Source organism: Hylobates moloch, unplaced genomic scaffold, assembly GCF_009828535.3.
Source record: "Hylobates moloch isolate HMO894 unplaced genomic scaffold, HMol_V3 SCAFFOLD_1, whole genome shotgun sequence".
In the NCBI taxonomy this organism is placed as follows: Eukaryota; Metazoa; Chordata; class Mammalia; order Primates; family Hylobatidae; genus Hylobates; species Hylobates moloch.
In genome coordinates, this window is record NW_026652276.1 from 50,503,462 (window position 1) to 50,524,300 (window position 20,839).

General features: G+C 36.8%; 1 long non-coding RNA gene across 2 annotated transcripts in view; it reads right to left on the reverse strand.

The window, feature by feature from the left end:
• LOC116810521 (uncharacterized) overlaps positions 1-17,894 on the reverse strand; it is a 34,938-nt gene extending 17,044 nt beyond the window's left edge. Inside the window, exon 1 of one of the 2 annotated variants that reach the window (XR_009213876.1) lies at positions 17,803-17,894. This is a non-coding gene — a long non-coding RNA (uncharacterized LOC116810521). Of the gene's footprint in view, positions 1-9,864; positions 9,957-17,802 lie in introns of those variants that run through there. The other variant, XR_009213877.1, reaches the window with a different exon arrangement.
• Positions 17,895-20,839: the final 2,945 nt, after the last annotated feature.

Sequence of the window (20,839 nt, forward strand, 5' to 3'; positions counted from 1 at the left end):
TTTATTCAGTGTTCTTCCTTATTACTCCCAATAGTTTAAATAAATATCTATAATAGTCCCCACCCTCCTTGTAATCCCATATAAAGCTTACCCCATTCAAAAAAAATGTATTCTAATGAAGTTATAACCTTTCTTCAGTCTTTCTAGGTCAACACTTAATGTTCTCCTTTTCTAATTTTATACCATTTCACAGCAGAGTTAAGGTTCAACTCCATCCTAGAATGACACATTTTCCATCCAGCTATCCTCTTGCTGTTTAACCATGAGCATCATTCCTGGGGGAATGTCTCACAAGAGATCGTCTCCCAGCCCATAAACCCCACTAATAAACAGTCCAACTTGTCCTGATCTACCTTCTCATAGCATATTACATTAAAGAACCTGTAAAATAAGTTAAAAAGATAATAAAGTGATAGCTGAGAAACTTTACATAAATTGAAAAATTAAAATATAATAATTAACACTATGCTTGGACCTTTGAGTTCATTTCTATTCCCCAGTTTCACTTTTTTCCTGCATATCTGAAAATCAGGGCTTCTTCACTTCACTGTTTGGCTTAAAAGTTCAAAACTTCCCTTCTGCTAGTTATCTAGGGAATCCAGAAAAGAGCTAGTTGACACAGTGCTTCACTTTTTTTCCCCCAAACTGATTGCATCGTTTTATCTTTGTTCAAGAATTAGCCTCTGAAAGTACAAAGCTTAAGATGTGATAGGGTGTTGTGTAGCACATCCAGACAAAGGCAATATTTAATATGAACATGGGAGAAGAAAGAGGCAGAAAGCATTATTTACTTGGTTTGCATGCTCCAGATACAGGCATTATGACTGCAGTTGTCAAGTGTGTCAACACTGTCAGATTCTAGCTATAAAAATACATGTAGAGGTTCATTATTATAACCCTTGGAAGACAATAAAAGAATTTATTGGGAATCACTGAGCCTGCCCTATAGAGTAAGAATTACAGATGGGTTACACTGCAGCTGATTATAATAACATATTTAAAATAATACAGTTGGTTCTAACATTTAGCTTACATTATTCATTGTAAGAAATTAGCAAACACTTGAACCATGGTACCAAATAAAGCATCTCTTGTTTATCCTCAAAATACCTTCTTGCATTCTGAAGGTTGTACTCATTGGCCTCTGAGGCCCCATCCCAAGATGGTCACTGTCATGTATGAATCCTGATTGCATAAAACTGTCACTCTTAATGTATTTGAAGGAAATGTTTTTTTCTTCATTGCGCTCTGCTAAATTCTGGACCTTAGCCAGTTAACTTATTTCTAAGATTAATGACACCACTCTGCAGTTTTCTATACCTGAGTCTACAGGATGTTCACCCAGATCATTCCAGATCTCTGGAATTTGCCTCATCTTCTTTTTGGGTTGTAACATACTAGACAACTAAGGGAGGTAGAAAAGGCGGCAGGAAGGATTATTTACTCAGTTCTTTTGAATGAGTTCGGTAAAAGTTGAAAATACATCCTTCATGGGTCAGAAATATGAATTCTATAACCTTTAATCTGCCTTTTCTTCACAACCCTTTTGCTCTAAACATACTTCTACCTTTTGACACAGTAATTCTATCCTAGGAAAATAATGTAAAATATAGAAAAAGCTTTATGCCCAAAGATACTAATTGGAGTATCATTTTAATAATAGAAATAATAAAAGAACAATTAAGTAAATGATTAGGTATCATTACAAATTATGTTTGAAAAATGTTTTAAATAACATGTAGGTGCATATAATTTTATAGATAAAAAATCTACATACGTGCACTGCATTAGTTTCCTACTGCTGCTATAAAAAAACTACCACAAACTCAGAGGCTTAAACAATATTAACTATTATTTCACAGTCCTGGAGGTCAGAAGTCTGAAATGCATCTCAGTGAGCTAAAATCAAGATGTAGCAAAACTACATTCCTCCTGCATGCTCTAGGGGAAAACCCAAATTTCTTGCTTCTTCCAGCTTTTAGAAGCTGTCTACATTCCTTGGCTTGTGGCTCTCTTCTCTAGGAACAGATGGAGTCCTTCTTGTGCAGCCATCTGTCTGGTTCTCCCTTTTCTGCCTCTCTCTTCCACTTTTTTTTAAGTTATACTTTAAGTTCTAGGGTACATGTGCACAACGTGCAGGTTCCATACGTAGGTATACATGTGCCATGTTGGTTTGTTGCACCCATCAACTCATCATTTACATTAGGTATTTCTCCTAATGCTATCCCTCCCCCAGACTCCCACCCACAACAGGCCTCCGTGTGTGATGTTCCCTGGCCTGTGTCCAAGTGATCTCACTGTTCAATTCCCACCTATGAATGAGAACATGCGGTGTTTGGTTTTCCGTCCTTGTGATAGTTTGCTGAGAATAATGGTTTCCAGCTTCATCCATGTCCCTGCAAAGGACATGAACTCATCCTTTCTTAATGGCTGCAGAGTATTCCATGGTGTATATGTGCCACATTTTCTTATGACTACATTGGGCCCACCTGAATAATCCACGATACTCTCCCTATTTTAAAGTCAGCTGATAGCAACCTTTATTTCATCTGCAGCCTTAATTCTACTTTGCCATGTAATTGTATATATTCACAGATTCCATGGATTAGGGATTAGGATGTGGATATCTAAGCAGGGGAAGGGGGATTATTCAGCCTACATGTACTGTGCAAGAGAAATCAACCAACCAACCAAACTGAGCTGAAACAAAAACAAGTAACAACAAAACTAAGCATAGAAAATCTGGATGAAAATATACCACGTTGGTCGCATTGCTTAGTAAAACTGTGGGTTATTGTTTTTATTTTCTTTACTTTTCCATAGTTTCCAAATTTTATTATTTTCTATGATTTATTATTTCCCAAATAATATTATTATTTTGATAATAAAAAATCTTGTCAAAAATGTGTTTTTAAAACATTCTCTGGGCTGAAGTAGCCTGTAATTTTATTCTTTTGTCTTTTCACATGAATTTTCTTGCTTGCAAATAGTAATCAACTAGTCAAAGGAAATGAAAGAATAATAAGTACAATAGTTATTGATTATGACGATCTCCCTTCCCTCTGAAAAAATATAGTAACACCAACCTCATTGACTGATAGAGCTCAGAACTGTGTATCTGTTTGTAGTTATGTGTCTTATTTTCCAAATTAAAAATCAAATAATTAAAGAGCAAGTATAAGTCATTTTTTAATTGCCAAAGACAATGTTTAAAAGAGGCATAATCATGACCTTTATACAAATGCAAAATGAACACATGTCAAATATTTTATTTAGTACAATAATGAATGAGGGGACTAGTAAGATGGTATAACCCATTCAGAGGATAATTTAAAGTACCAACCATATAGTCGGTTAAGGAATTCTGAAATAAATTTACAAGTAGATGCCTAACAGGTCTATTCACTGAGCTATAATCAATTTCTTCCGACCAGACACAATTAATTTACATTTCCATGGACAAGAATCATTTGCATTATTATCCTTTTTTTTATACAACTTAGAGCATCATAAAATAGCAGAAAGACAATGAAAATCAGAGATATCCCAGAAGGTCATGCTACACACAGCAAATTCTCTTTCTCCCTCTCCCACTCAACCCTCCCCCACTTTTTGGGCCCATTCAGTCTCTCAGAATTTTTCCTGACAATACAATACCTCATATAGTATCTTGAACGTAGTATGCACTCAGCATAAATTTGGGGTTTGAATGCTGGATTGAAAGATCAATTCTGGCCTGATTACATTAAACGGGTTTGGAATGCCAGTTGCCTTATTATTCTTTTTCTTTGTCTGAGGCCCCAGTTGTTTGCCCTTCTTCCCAGCCATGCTTACATTAGAAGAAGAGGAACATTTCGGGCCTCTGGGTTTAGCTGCACCTATCAGGGTGATATTGTAGGACAGAAATGGCCTGATGCTGAACTATAATGCTAGTTTGAGATAATTACAAAAAGTAATCTCAGGACTCATGAGACTGGAAGTGATAGACTCTCTCCCTTACCTTGAGCAAGCACTTATTTGGCTCTAAAAAGAAAACACTCCAGAGATGGCCAGGTAGCTCTCACCATCCTGGATTGAGTTGCATCTAGATTTCAACAAGATTTCCCTCAGGTTTTCCAAAGTTAAAATAAACTGTATTTTTTTTTTCAAAAAAGTTTAAAGATTTTGTTGAAAATCTTTATTTTTAAAGAACCCATAACCTCATAAGAGAATTGTAAAAGTAAATAGGCTTTTCCTTCAAGAGCTAGAGAAATTCAGTAGTGTAAGAACTCTTGGTCTAGGGCCATGATGTGTTCCGGATGGGTGAAGAGGCAGAAATTAAGTGCAATTAGAATTCCAACTGAAGTCATCAAGATATGAACACTAAAGGAAATAAAAATCTTTCAAGAATTTCAGTTACTTGCCCCAACAACTTAAAAAATACTATTGTATTTTTTAAGGCAATGTATAGATAAGTATCAAGGCATTTTTATAACTGTTATCAGAGACAGTCAACTCTTGTGCCCTTGGCTGCAAGGAAAACCAGATCAAACCAAACAAGATGTCACACATATTGCCAATTAAAACCGTGAACAGTTTAAAATGCAGAATGATCTATCTACATTAAATAAAAAATACTCCATAGGCATTTATAAATTGCCCCTCAGGCAAAGCAATTTTGTGATTTGAAAGAATACATAGATATATATAAAAAATCTTGGCATTGCACCAACAATCAGCCAACATCTTGGCACCCATTCAGATAGCATCTCCCACTAACAGTTGTAGTAATTTTTCTCATTATAGTGTTTGCACGCACATAAATCAGATTCAGGTGAATTTACAATGTGCCATGAACTGTCAAACTTACAGCAGCCAGCAGATTGTCTTAAGTGATACAGGATTCATGCCTTTGAGCAGCACATAACTCTCACAGCTACTGGACAACGGTCCAGCTGTAGCTTCCTTCAGCATTCTTCCATTTCCATAAGCTGATAAGTTTGAGTGTGACATTTCAAACTTTTGATTTTTATCTGTTGCCTGATTTAAATTCTAAGTGAATCTTAAAACTTAGATCAGGAACGTGAAGTCTTTTTAAATGAGATCTGAATTTGTCTAAGACCAAAGCGGCCTTGGTGCAGCGGCAGCATATCTCCATGTTCCCTTAGAGTGCAGTCCATTTACCACTTCAAGCTGCAGTATCTGTGGGCATTTGAGCTTTTTCTCTTCCTGCTAAGCCTGCAATTTCCAGGTGCACTTCAAACAGACTGAGAAAGATAGCCCCTTTACTGCGTGCATTTCAAGCCTATCCTTCACATAGAATCTCAGCAGCTGCCACATTAGACAGGAAACCCATGGGTCAAAATCTGAACTGAGAGGGAAAAGGTAACAAGCCGACCTGAGCCAGTGGTAATTTATGATTAAGTTAATGAAATTCTAATTAGGCTTATAAAGCCCTGAAGTATTTCTTGCAATGGCTTGTCATGAAGCCTTTATTCAGGGAAAGCCAGAGTGCCTTTGATCTGGGTCATGCGGCATATTGTCGCATAGATTCATGTTTATATTGCCTCTTTTATAGTTAAGCACACTCTTAGAGGCATAAAGGTAATATGAAGCACTGGGGAGAAAAAGAAAAAGCAGCAATCTGTTCAGACCCAACGTGATACTTGCTCAGGGTACCTCTGGGTAATTGTTCAAGTTCTCCTGATTTACAAAACAGATTATTTTCAGCCTAAATAATGGCTAATAAATTCACCAAAAACCATTTTTAGCCTGTAGTCCAGGTCCTTTTAAGAGTGGACTTGTCCTTAGAATTAAGAATATTTCAGAATTAAAAATAGAACATGATTAAAAGTAAGGACCCCTACTTAATTAAGCATGCCTACTCACAGGCATTCAGCCGTGCCCTCTGAAGAGCTGAGGGAGAGAAGAAGTCCACTTGGCAAGTTGCCTGTGTGACAGGGAGCGAGGCTCCATTAATTCAGAGGTGTGTAGATCAGGCCCACACCTGCAATGGGAAGAATCGCCGTGCTAATGGAGGTAGCCTGACCAATCTATCCTGAAGTGTCCTAGCTGGGAATTATATCTTAAGAGGGAGGAATAGAAAGCACTGCACTTATTTTTTAAAAATAAGACAAGAGTCAAACATAAGTCTATGTTCAGGCTCATTTTTACACTTTTAGATTTAATTAGCTTATTAGAATAAAATCATATTCAGAAGGCAACAATTTAAAAAATCTTTAGGGGCCTGCTTTCAAGATCATATCACTTTAACTTGAACCTTTCTTGACTCATTTTACTGACATCTCATTACCCTTATAATTATTCAAACAAATTATGCAGGACCTATGTATGCATGGTACAAAGCCAGCCTACAAAAATTCACACCTGAGATCTCAGGTTTCATGTTCTTTCCCACTCTGGCCCGTATACTACTGCTTTCCTTTGATGGTCTCATTGGAAAAGATTTCTAGAGTTATGTATTCCCTCCTATCTCTTGACTCTACATTCAGTACAGAGATTACTTCCACATACCTAATAGGTATTTCTTTTTACTTCCTCTTATACTTTCAAAAGGCCATTCAATCATGAAACGAGCTCATCTCTTAAAAAACAAAAAACATTCTTTGATAATGATATCTAATAGTATTGATCTGTCATGGAATACTATATCAAACATAATTACTTCTAGTGGATTATTTCATTTAATTTCTGTAAGTACCCTTTGAGGAAAATACTATTCATATCTCTATTTTACAGATGAGAAAACTGAGGCGTGAAGGTAATGATAATTTTTCAGGCCTATCTAGTGTGGCCTAAATTCAAAGCAAGGTCTCTCTGACATTAAAGCTCTTATTCTTAACCTTGTCATTGACACTCTATGACTCACTATGCCATGTCCACTTTTCAACTTTCTATGAATTCATGATGCCAAACAATAAATAATTTTTATAAGACTGCTCCCCCAAAATAAGTAGTTCCCAGTATCCTTATGTCCTTAATATATTTATAACAAAAGCAACAGCAAATGATGATGCAGACTTGCATAGAAAGGACAAATTGTTCTAAATTGCAGGATGCGTTCATCAGTCAGCATGATTAAACTGTCCTCACTTAAAATAATGCTTCTTATTCCCTCTTAGTCATGACCACGGTCCCCAGCTGCTACCAACAACAGAAAGAGAACCTCCAGTTTAATAAACTCACGGTTTCCCTGGAAGAAAACTTCCTATGAAAATACATTACAAAAATCAAAGAAAACACATGCTATATTTTAGGCCCATGATTGGTCTATTTTAAGCCATGTGGGTGTGTATTCATCTGATTTGTCAAAACGTCTTGAAAAATAAATGATAAGGCTTTATCAACAGGCTTTATTTAGCACACACACACATATATGTGAATATATATACATGTATATGTATATAATATATAATATATATACCTATATACGTATATAATATACCTATATACGTATGTATATACGTATATAATATACCTATATACGTATGTATATACGTATATAATATACCTATATACGTATGTATATACGTATATAATATATCTATATATGTATATAATACGTATGTATGTGTATATATACCTATATACACATATATACGTATTATATATGTGTATATATACCTATCTACACATATATACGTATATATGTATATATATACCTATATATACATATATACGTATATATGTATATATACACACACATATATAGACGTATATATATACACACATATATAGACGTATATATATACACACATATATACATATATATACACATATATATGTGTATATATATGTGTGTGTGTATACATATATATTGGACTAAGGATAAAAGTCCTTCAACTGTGATTGGCAAAATAGAATTATAGTTAATTATTTAATAATCTAAATTACATTGATGCTATCAGAACAGGTAACCCTGATTCATGCTAGGTTTAGAATGTATTCAGGTTGGAATTTTATTTTTGTTATTTTGTGTTTTAGTTCTTTTGTGAAGTGATAAGTGATAGGGTTTTGCTGTGTCCGCATCCAAATCTCATCTTGAATTGTAGTTCCCATAATCCCCATGTGTCGTGGGAGGGACCCGGTGGGAGGTAATTGAATCATGGGGGCAGTTACCCCCGTACTGCTGGTCTCATGCTAGAGAGTGAGGTCTCATGAGATCTGATGATTTTATAAGGGGCTTTTCCATCTTTGCTTGGCAATTCTCCTTCTTGCCACCATGTGGAGAAGGATGTGTTCGCTTCCCCTTCAGCCATGATTACAAGTTTCCTGAGGCCTCCCAGCCATGTGGAACTGTGAGTCAGTTAAATCTCTGTCTTTTATAAATTATTCAGTCTCTGGCAGTTCTTTACAGTAGTATGAGAATGGACTAACACAGTAAGGATCACTGGTGTATTACTATATAACAAATGTTTTATAAAGACAAAAAAAAAAAGAAAAAAAGAAACACATTATTCTTAGACAATATTTTAAATCCCAGCTCCACCATGTCGTTGACAATTCCTTGAGACATTATTAGGCTCATTTTACAGAATGAAGGAACTCAATCTTGGACAGCTTAAGTAATTTCTTAAGGATATCCAGAATAGTTGAGTAAGAATTTCAAACCTCCTATCTTGCCTCTTCTTTTCCACCTGAAAGCACTTCTCTCAGGAAGGATCATAATGCCCTCTCCACATCTCTGTATTTGCTTGAATAACTCTTACTGGCCTTGGAGGACTAACTTAGATTTTACCTTCTATAGGAAGCCTTCCCTGGAACCCCACATCTGGATTGGATTCTTCCTGTATCTGTCCCCATGATACTCTAGGTATACCACCCTCTGTCACAGCGCTGCACTTATCATGGTATAATATGGTTTCCTATTTCCTTGTGGGTCTCTTCCACTCACCCCAATCACTGAAGTATCTTGATTACTAGGGACTATGGTCTATTCAATATTCTATTCCCTCAGGTTTAACATGATGCCTAGCACATCAGAGGGACTCCAATGTTTACTGAAGAAAAAAATCAATGGTCAAATGAGTGGATGCAGACTCCGAAGCTCACACACCCTGCTGCCATGGGTTAAGTGGTATCTCAGCCTACAGCACACAGCCTCTTAGATCAAGTGTGTTGCAGCACCGAGCACAGGACCCACTGGGAAGCCAGCACTCAATAAGCATTTTCAACAGTTAAATTCAGGTAGACTCCCCAGAGTCTAAGCCAATTATTTCAGTGAAGGGCATCAGCTTTCTCATATTTCAAATGAATCAAGACTTTGTCAATAGCAGAGCAATTTAGTCCTACTATTGAAAACATAATTAGTTTCTCATTATTTAAGTGGAGGAAAAGGATGAACTATATATGAGTGACTTAGCAGTAGTGCAACTACAATGTTATTGTATGAAATTCAACCTAAGCAGATATGACTAAAGATAACACTAAGACTAGAAAAATAAGAATAAGGACTCCTTTTGCATTTAAAAGAAAATTCTAGTGCTTTGCAAGGCTGCAGGTAAAAATTAACTTAAAAAAATAAAATCACTCTCTTTAGCACCAGAGTTGAAGCCTTTGTTGATAAGACACCGGAGAGCAGTTAAAAGAGTGGGGAGGGAAATACAGTGGGTGACAAGAATTAACACTGATACTGAAAAGAGAAACAGGAAGAGGATATAGGAAAACACGATGAGAAAGTCTTGTTCTTTAGCACTCTGGACTTCTCTTTTTACCCACATTCTCTTGGGCATAGAGAATAATAAAAAGTTAAATTTAATTATTACCTCTATATAAATGCTTCCTGTGGTAGACAGACTACTGCTCCCCACCCCCACAAAGGTGTGTATGTCCTAACCCCTGGAACCCGAGAATAAGTTGTCTTACATGGCAAAAGGGACTTTGCAGGTGTGTAGATTTTCCTGGTGGCACCAATGTAATCACAAAAATCCTTATAAGTGAAAGAAGGAGGCAGGAGAGTAACAATCAGAAATATTTGAAGACACTCAACTACTCGCTCTGAAGATGGAGGAAGGGGCTGCAAGCCAAGGAATTCAGGTGGCATAGAGAAGCTGGAAAAGACACGGAGACAAATTATTTCCCTGGAGGCTCCAGAAGGAATGCAGCCCAGCTGACAACTTAATTTCAGTGAGACTCATTTGAGATTTCTGATCTCCAAAGCTATAAGAGGATAATGTGTATTGTTTCAAGCCACTACATTTTTTATAATTTTTTTTACAGCAGCTGTAGGAAACTAATACACTCACAAATTTTGCCTTGTGAACCTGAGCTTCTGACATTAGGCTGTTTGTGTCTCTATTTCAGTTTACCCCTGACAATCCCAATGCAACACATCCAATACTAAGCTCATCATCCTCTTCCCAACTATGATTCCTCTCCCAGACTATCCTACATGGTCTGTTACCCTGCCTTTCTTCCAGGTTGAGGTTAGATGCCTGTGATTCTTCCATATCCTTCTCCCTGCTACCCAATCTGTCTCCTCTCTTGCCTGTTCTCTGGATAAAAGTCCACTGAATAACACTGTTTTCTACTCCCATTGTCATAATCCAGAAAAGAATTCTAATTCTATAAAGAATTAATTCTAAAGGAATTTAAGGTGGCTGGCATGGGGAAAAAATAATGAACAAAGAAATGCTGAAAGAAAAGAGAATGGGGGAGAAACCCTTAAGTGCATCTTCAGGAAAGAGGGAAGGGATTTTCCAACAGGCAGTTAGTCTTCATCATATAAGCTGATTTAAAGATCTTCCAAATCTGAAAATATGCAGTCCCTATGGTTAAAGAAAGTGAGGAAGACTTGTACAGAAATCAAGTGAACCAGTCTTTCCAAAATACTCCAAAACTGGTGGTTCTACTTCACCATGCCTCAAGTTTTTACATGGCACACAACTATGATTTTTAGCAACCCCCTGCCCAGCATGTGATGATGGTATATATGAGGTGCTCATTCTTTCCACAGCAGAGCAGAATCAGCTTTCAGGATTCCAGTCATTCCCTAAGATAAAAGTATCCAGCAAGAAAGAATTAGTTCATGGAAGGTCTGGCTGACCTAGTTAAGATAATATTTCATCCTGTGAAAGTTGTTGAGAGAATAAAATATGTCACCAAAAGCTCAATTAGATAAGGAAACTCTCTAAAGGGCCAAACTCTTAGAAACCAATAAAGGAGAACGGTTCGCTTTCTAGTGACAGCTTGTCACATACCAAGAGAAATGTCCCTGCTTAGGCAGTCTCAGGACACCAGATACTGACTCTGTCCTGACATGCCCTACAACTCTAAAGTCATTCAGTTCTGGGTTTTGGAAAACTGTATTTGTAGAGACATATATTCTATTGTGATCTTTATAATATTTATTAAGCCATCCAGAGTGTGTAATTTCCCAAGACAAATGAAAACAACTGACCATCCCCAAAGGGTCAGTCCCCAACAGGATCACTGCAACGGACATCCAACATTTCTTGGCGGCAGTAACCAATGACATGCTACAGTTACTGGAGTCTCAATGAGGATCCCACAGTCTCTGGAGGCAGTAACCAATAGTGTGCTACAATTCTGTTCCCCAAGCCTCAGGGGAGAGCCTGGTGAAGACTTGCCCTCCAGAGTATAACCCAGATTCTATCCTAAATTGGGTCCGCTTTTCTTGCCATTTTAGCCCATGACAATCTGTGCTTCTTAAAGCCAAGCAATGTCTCGAACTTTGATTTATACGTAAATCATAGCTCAGCTTTAGAAATTTAAAGATCTTGGAAATGCATGTAAATTAGTGTTCAAATGTCTGCCTTTCATCTCCCTTCCACTTTCCTTCTTGCTCTCTTATAAGAAAAAGGAATATGAAACAAATGAACAACTTGATCAAACTGTGCTTGTCTCACTCCTGCCCAGAAGACAGAGTTGAAATGAGCACAAATTTAAGTAGTATAAGTATCCAAAATTTCAGTGTTCTTATTCCCTCCAAATGGCTATCCATGAGATAGTCCAACCAAGCCCAAGGTGAAGCATTCTTCCTGGTTCTGCCAGCAAAACTTCATCAATAAATAAAACCACCAATAAAAGATACTGCTGACATTCTATAAACTATATCCAGTCATATGGGAAAGATAAGATCTACCCTAATTATAAGAATTACAGGAAAAACTCTCTTTTATAAGGAAATCGAAACCAAAGAAAATATTTCATTAACTAAATCCCATTCATGAGATATTCTTTCTTAAGAGTATACTTCTGATTGCTTTACTCTCAATCTCAACTTTAATTGTTGAGATTAAAGCCTTGGGAAAAATCAGGACAGCAGAAGTAATCACTTCAAAAACAGAGTGTTCACTTATAGATAAAATGTCTAAAACTAGGACAGTGAGTGAGTTTGCTATGAAATAGGAGAAGATATGCTGCAATCAGGCTGACGCAGACAGAATACAGAGATCCTAGGAATCCAAACAGTGTGGTCTTCTACGAGACTGTGTCACAAGTCTGTAAACAGTCATGGTTAAAATGCCCAAATAAAGAGTTGTAAAAGATGTACCCTTAGCTAAATATTTCACAAAAACATGACTTTCAGGGTTGCCTTGTGTAAATGGGTCACAGAGAGTTAAGGAGACAGAAAATGCAGTGGTTTTAACTGAGTTGTAGAACATTCCTTTAAATTCTGAAATGGTTCTCTTGAGAACTGTTTCAGTGCCCACTGAATTCCCAACATTTTAAAAATATGTCTGAAACAATCATTGCTTAATTTCATCCCTCGAGACCCACCCTCCAAAAATGTCCTGTGGCACATACGTTGTTACTATCTAAATTAAAGTAATTCAAAATTGGCTTTATTCTATGAATACAGGGAAATATTCCCAGCTTCCTTTCAGACCAGTGCTTTAACTTTAAAAATAATAATGTAAAGAGAAGAAAGAAATTACATTCGATGTAATCCGATGTCTCGTTTTTTTAAAAGAGAACTTAAAGAGATGCTCCTGTGTACCACACAACTTGCACTTGTGACTAGAGTCATTTTCCTTACCCAGAATTTCCACCTGAAATAGAAACTAGGCACTAGACAAACACTCTCAGCATAACAGAACTGCAGCCTGTCTATGATCATCGACAGGAAATGAGTCTGTGATCTGCACAAACATAAGCAGAAAGAGCAAGGCAACATCTTTCCAAACACATTCAAACATATTTGAAGTCTCAACTGTAATGCAAACTGTTTCGTGGAAAGGTGGATTCTTTTCAGGGCTGAAGTCATTCTTCCAGAATGCAGTTAGTAAAGTGCTTGGCCAATAAGTGCTTTTGAGCTACCAAGGTAATATTTTCCAAACTTCACTCCAAAGAGCAATAGTCCTTCTGAAATACTATAGATACTTCTTAAAAATTCATTTAAGTAGGCATGGGAGCTTAGGAAATTCCCACTTTACCACAGACTTTGCCTTTGCTATGCTATTGTGTGTTGAGACTCTCTAAGAGTGAATCATACTTACAACATACTTATTTGATCAAAAAATCTTTTCACGGAGTCTTTTAGCGTCTCATGGGGTCCCTAGTGCTTTAAGGAACACAGTTCGGAAAACGTGGCATTCGTGTAATATAACCAAGACTATGGAGTAGTGGTTGCAAAATTAGAATGAAGTGACAGTCATTCTAAAGCAGTCCTGTTACGTGTGATATTGCCATCTAACCCAAGCAATGGCATCAAGTACTTTGCTACACCAACTCTCAAACTTCTACCAGTCATCTGAAGTTGCAGATTTGAGCCAAGTGATAAATAATTGTATTCCATAAACCATTTGGGAGCATTTCTCAAGATCTCTTTACAGTTTGTTCCTGAAATTTTATGCAATTGTACATTTTTGGTGCCAGGATTATCTGGCTGTACATTTAATTTTCAGTTTTGTTTCAGAGCCTTGTTATTTCATCAATCAGAGCTATTCCATCTGCTGAAATGCTGACAAATCCAGCTGCTTTGTCACTTCTAATCAATTTCATTAATGTCTCCACGTTCTGTTTCAATTAGTGGCCTATTCTTTGCACTATTTGATGACTTGATACTACCTACTGTCTGCAGATTAAAAATCAAATTACAAATCGCTTTGTCCTTGACATTAAAAATCCTTCCTTCTTTAGCAAATCATTTCCATTTAGCACGTTTACCCCTCTTAAGTTAAATTATGCTCTACCACATTGTGAAGTAAGGGGTTCAATTGTTGTACAAGAAATGGATCCATACTGGGATGTTCTTCTTGACATTCACTTAATCCTTCTGCCCTCATTCAGAATTCAATCTTCTTTCATCTAAGCCTTTCTATTGTTGTGATTTTTTTCCACACACTACTTTAAACACCTACTTGAAGTGTTATTTACTTGATTATAATCCTCACTCATTTTTTAACTCATCAGACACAATACCGACATTGTCTATTTTCTGCAATTCTTGACTTAGAAAACTGTCAAAGAAGAACCAGTTGGACAAAATCATCCTTGTTGCTGATTATATTACTACCCAAACCCGAACAATGAGGAAGTAGTCTTTAAATGTGATTTTTCAAGTAGATATAATACCTCTTCTCTGTTTCCTGTCTTTCTCTAAAAATCAGTCTATGCTTACTTATTTTAATTTTATAGAATTGTATACATTTTTACTTTTGTAAAAAAATGCAGAAATAGCATACAATTTTGACTGTCCTTTCCCATGCTTTGTGTCATAACTGACAGCATGGAGCTTTAGTAGCCTAAAGCAATACAGCAGCAGTGCTGTGGGTCATGTTTTTAACTTTAATGACAATCTGTAATTGCCTGCAGCCTGCCTCATTTCTGGCCCTGCTGATTTCTTGAGGACCTGTGATAACACAGCTCCAACTTGGTCCTCTAATCTGGCTCGTGCCCTCTTTTATGTGTTTTTTATATTTTTTCAGGGTTATCAGTCTTACAGTAAAGTAGTCAGAGTCTACAACTCTACCTCCTTCTTCAGGGCATTCCAAAAAATTAGAATTTCCTTCTAGCCTGCAAGCTTTCACAACTGTCTGCTTTTTCTTGTGGCTGGGAGTGGTGAGAGTTTGAATAGCAACAGCTTTGCTTCAAATTGAACTGTCTGATACCAACCATGAAATCCCCTTTAGCTTTAATCTTTTTTAGACATTTGAAATTTTCAAAATACTGCTTGTCAGGGTAAGTTCCCTTTTCCTCCAGTATAGCTGGTTCACATTTGACTTGCACTTAAAAGATGTTGCAGTTATTTCATTCTTCTTAGAAATATTACCATACTTGACTGTTTACAGAAACATATGTGTGTTCATTTATTCAAAAAAATGATTTTTGACCACCAACTATGTGTTAAACATCATCTTAGAAGGTGCTAGAATTCAACAAGGAACAAAGCCTCCATCTCATGGAGACATACAGTGGTTGAGATAGATATGATGGCTAGAGAGAGAAAGGGGGTCTATGACATTACCATTAAACAGGCAATCAGCATAAAGTAAGAGCCAGCTGGATGTGGTGGCAAACAGGCTGGGAAAGAGGACGTCAGGGGCCAGACACCCTGGTTCAAATCCTGCCCCCTCATTGATTAGCTGAAACCTTAGGAAAGTTGATTAACCTCACTGTACCTCATTAGCCTCATTGATAAGATTGAGACAGTAATGGTTCTACCTCAAATATTTGTTGTGAAGGTCAAATAACTTAATACTGTAATGCCCCTAAAGCAGTGTCCAGCACATTAAAAAAAAAGTGCTATCAAGTATTTGTAAAATTTAAAAAAAAAGATAGTAGGAAAGTGTTATGATCTGGGAAGTATATTTTGCTCTGGGAGTTCATTGCAAGTATGCCTAACCTAGTGTAGGAGAAGTCAAGGACGCTCTTTAGATCTGAAGGAGCAAGGGTAGCCACTACAGAGTGAAAGTAAAGAGAACAGAGTGGTGTCTATATAGCTAGAACTTAAAATGCCCAAGAAAGACAACTAAAAATATCAGGACAACAGTAGGGACCAAATTAAAAAGATTGGGACTTTCAAATTCCAGAAAGCTAGAGGTCAAAAACATACATATTAATAGTGTAGAAAACTATAAACATCATGGATAAAACAGAATAATATCCCAAAATGCTAAAATTTAGAAGATCCCCTAGATACTTGAAAGAGTAAATAGAGCCAATAGAAGAAAGTGCAGCCACTTCCCTGATTGTAAAAGTAGGAAGCTAATTTCCCAATGAAGTAACACAGATTCAAAATAAACAGCGGCTTCCTGGAAAAAAAAAATCTAAGGTATTCTGGAGATATATCCTTACTTTTGAAGGAGGTGCCACCTCCCCCAACCCCAAAAAGAAAAAAAAATAAACTGATCGAGTTGGAAGAAAAGCTCATTCTTAGAATAGCAGATCTTATCAAGTCTTCTTAGCAGTTTCCAGGAACAAAATACAACTTTGTGGTTTATACAACCCACGCTGCCTACATAAAGATGGATGGCAACAGCTTAAGTGTTGCCCTTCCAATCAGTGATCTGAAATAGATTTCCATATTCTACTCCAGGGTATTATTCTATTTCCATTAGATTGAATCACATGAAATTGACGTTTTTGTAAGTCAAAAATGATTGAATAGTAGCATTTTCATATGGTTAAACCTAATATATGTTATGGGAAATTTTTAGTTTGTTGTGATGCTTTTTGCTGAAAGATAAAACCACAAGAGCTGCAAGTGTGCTCTCAATTTCCCAATGAGCAGTAAAGTAATGCAGAGCTTACCATTTCATGGTGAAAGCTTATGCACATGCTCTAGTTGCTGGAAAATGTGTCTCCTTATAGGAAGCAAAAATGTGGCTCTTTATAAATTCTGCCCATTAGTACCAGTTCTTTTCTCTGAAGTACCTGGAATAAGCAATATTTCCGTCCCACTAGAGAATCCTGGATACTTCACACATTCTCTAGTCTTTCCAGTTACGTGTCATCAGCACACGTGATTAGCATGTCCTCCATATTTTAACTCTAGCCCATGAAACAGCAATCTAGGTACACTATGTCAGCTTGCTGAGATTCAGCCCACTCACAGAAGCATTCTGTTTACACAGCTTTCTGTAACTTCTTAGCCTTGGTATACCATACACAGATATGGCAGTATATCAGAAAAACACTTCACATTATTTTAAGGAAAGGCATTATGATTTGAGTACCACGATTCTGTGAAGACATTAAGTCTATGTCACCATTTCAATCACACAAGAAGGTGGCATGGTGGTTTCAGACAGTTGGTCACTGTATCTGTAGTGAACACTTTGGCTGCAAACAACAGAAAATAGTAAGACATGGTGGCCACTCAAAGGATTACAAATCATTCTACTATAAAGACACATGCACACGTATGTTTATTGTGGCACTATTCACAATAGCAAACACTTGGAACCAACCCAAATGCCCATCAATGAAAGACTGGATAAAGAAAATGTGGCACATACACACCATGAAATACTATGCAGCCATAAAAAGGGATGAGTTCATGTCCTTTGCAGGGACACGGATGAAGCTGGAAACCATCATTCTCAGCAAACTAACACAAGAAGAGAAAACCAAACACACTAAGTTCTCACTCATAAGTGGGAGTTGAACAATGAGAACACATGGACACAGGGAGGGGAACATCACACATGAGGGCCTGTCGGGGAGTGAGGGGCTAGGGGAGGGATAGCATTAGGAGAAATACCTAATGTAAATGACGGTTGGTGGGTGCAGCAAACCACCATGGCACGTGTATACCTATGTAACAAACCTCACGTTCTGCATATGTACCCCAGAACTTAAAGTATAATAATTTTAAAAAAAGATTTTTCAAATTACCTCACATAGCAAGATCCATAGAGATAGATGGTTCGGGAGCTACATAATGTCAGGATGTGGGATGGTATCTCTGAAATCCTCTTGGTTCTCTTTTATTTTCACAAGATGGCTGCAGCAGCTCTAATAACCTTGCCCTTGCATGGCAACATCTAAAGCAGGAAGCAAGGAGAGAGACAGAAGGAAATAATGTCTTTATTATCTAGATGCCTTCTTATCAGGAAGGACAAACTTTGCCAAGTATCTCTTACAACTCACTGACCAAAATGAACCACATGTCTATACCCTACACCAGTGGTTGTTAAAGTGTGGTTCCCAGACCAGCATCATCCTCACCTGGAAATTTGATTAAAATGCAAATTATCAGATCCGACCCAAACATACTGAATTAGAGACTCCAGAGTTAGGGCCTAGAATTCTGGATTGCAACAAGTTCTCCAGGTGATTCTGATGCACACTAAGTTTTGAGAGCCTCTGTCCCAATCTCTGACAAAGTAGAATCGTATCATAATAACTGGCTTGGACCAATCATTATTCATCCCAGTGGAACTGGGCGCATTATTGCCTAAGTTAAAATTGGGCTTTCGATGGCCATAAAGGGAGAAGAGGAGAGCAGCAGTGAGGACTTGCCGTGAAACAAAAAGAAAAGGAGCAAGAGTAGAAAGAGAAATAGGAGGGAGCCAAAATTATCATGGTAATGGGAACTAGAAGCAGATCTTAACTCAATCTGAGCCTGTTGCTTGAGGAACATCTAAAAAATTGCTGAGTTTTGCACATTATAGGGAGCTAATGGAACTAATAAAGTGCTGGAGAAAATCAGTGTTCTAATGAAAAATAGACTTGATTATTCACTTCAAATGTAATTTAAGAATATGATAAATACTATACCATGACACATTTACCAAAAGGTGATAAACATTTCAAAAAGCAGTAGCTAGTTAGAACGTCAGTAAAGTGTCAGATTTCATACAGAGTGTGAGTATGTGGTGGGGTAAAGAATGTCATTTAGTTGAGAGGATGTGGAGAAATAGGAACACTTTTACACTGTTGGTGGGACTGTAAACTAGTTCAACCATTGTGGAAGTCAGTGTGGCGATTCCTCAGGGATCTAGAACTAGAAATACCATTTGACCCAGCCATCCCATTACTGGGTATATACACAAAGGACTATAAATCATGCTGCTATAAAGACACATGCACACGTATGTTTACTGCGGCACTATTCACAATAGCAAAGACTTGGAACCAACCCAAATGTCCAACAACGATAGACTGGATTAAGAAAATGTGGCATATATACACCATGGAATACTATGCAGCCATAAAAAATGATGAGTTCATGTCCTTTGTAGGGACATGGATGAAACTGGAAACCATCATTCTCAGTAAACTATCGCAAGGACAAAAAACCAAACACCGCATGTTCTCACTCATAGGTGGGAATTGAACAATGAGAACTCATGGACACAGGAAGGGGAACATCACATGCCAGGGACTGTTGTGGGGTGGGGGGAGGGGGGAGGGACAGCATTAGGAGATATACCTAATGCTAAATGACGAGTTAATGGGTGCAGGAAATCAACATGGCACATGGATACATATGTAACAAACCTGCACATTGTGCACATGTACCCTAAAACCTAAAGTATAATGAAAAAAAAAAAAGAAAAAAAAAAAAGAATGTCATTTAGTTAAATGCAAATTAGTGGTCTTGTGTCTCACTCTACTGATGAAGAATTAGTTTTACTTCTGCCACACATTAGTAGAGAATGCACAAAGTTGAATTTCCAATCATCCATAGCTATGCTGCCCAATACAGTAGCCACTAAGCACAGATGGCTACTGAGCACTTGAAATCTAACTAGTATGAACTGAGACTTGCTATAAGCATAAAATACATACTGGATTTCAAAGGCATAATACAAAAATAAGACTATCAAAGACATCATTAACGATTTCTATATTAATAACATGTTGAAATGACAATATTGTGATTTATTGAGTTAAATAAACTATATCATTAAAATTAATTTCACCTTTGTTCTTTTTACCTTTTCACTGTGGCTACTAGAACATTTTAAATTACATGTCTAATTTGCACTACATTTCTATTAAGTAGCACTCATAGTTTATGTCTTTGATTTGTAAATTTATTTCAATTAATTCATGAAACGTTTTTCAAATACCAATCAGGCAAGTTTTTAAAAATATAGGTGAAATTTGCAGTTGTCTATGTGCCCATGACATAGGATCTGAGAGATTCTGGTGGGAAAACACTCCATCCACAAGTTATTACCTTCAAGAGTTAACATATTTAAATTAACCACATTTCCCTAACTATCTTCACCTAATATGTAAATGTACTCATGAGAAGAAGACTAATATATTAAGTATACATAAACTGGGAATGAGAAAAGACTTTCCAAGATCTGTTTTTTATTTGTTCCCTTTCCTAAAATAAAAATAAAAAATAAAAAAAGGAAAAAAAATTCATCTGGCCAAGACCAACTACAGTCAACATGTTGACCCAGTGTCAGGTTCTCACTTCTCCTTTTGTGATATTTCTCCAGCCACTTTTTAAAAAAGAGGTATTTCTCACCCTTCACAGATACTACAATGGTACATTCCTGTGGTAGCATTAGGGTGATATCTAATAATGAATCTATTTGGTGCTGGTGTTGAGAAAGATAATGGTTCATTCAATATATGGATAAGAAATTTCTTAGCAAATCGTTCAGGTGGTTTTTTTGCTTCCAACAAAATTGAAGGAAAAACTTGTTTCTCACTGAGGATTTATTTTTAAATGTTTTTAAGGAAAACTCACTGAGTAATTTTTTGCATATAATTCAAAAGTTGTTCAAAAAATTCAGTGACATTGTCATAACAATATTCTTTCCAATGCCAGTGTCTTTGTTTATGTGAACAAGGTTTGTCAGCATTTCCATCTATAAAGTGAAAAATTGAGTATTATTGATGTTAAACCCTGTGCCATTTTGCCATTAAGTGCTATACATTAAAAGAAACTAAAGCCCCATACATC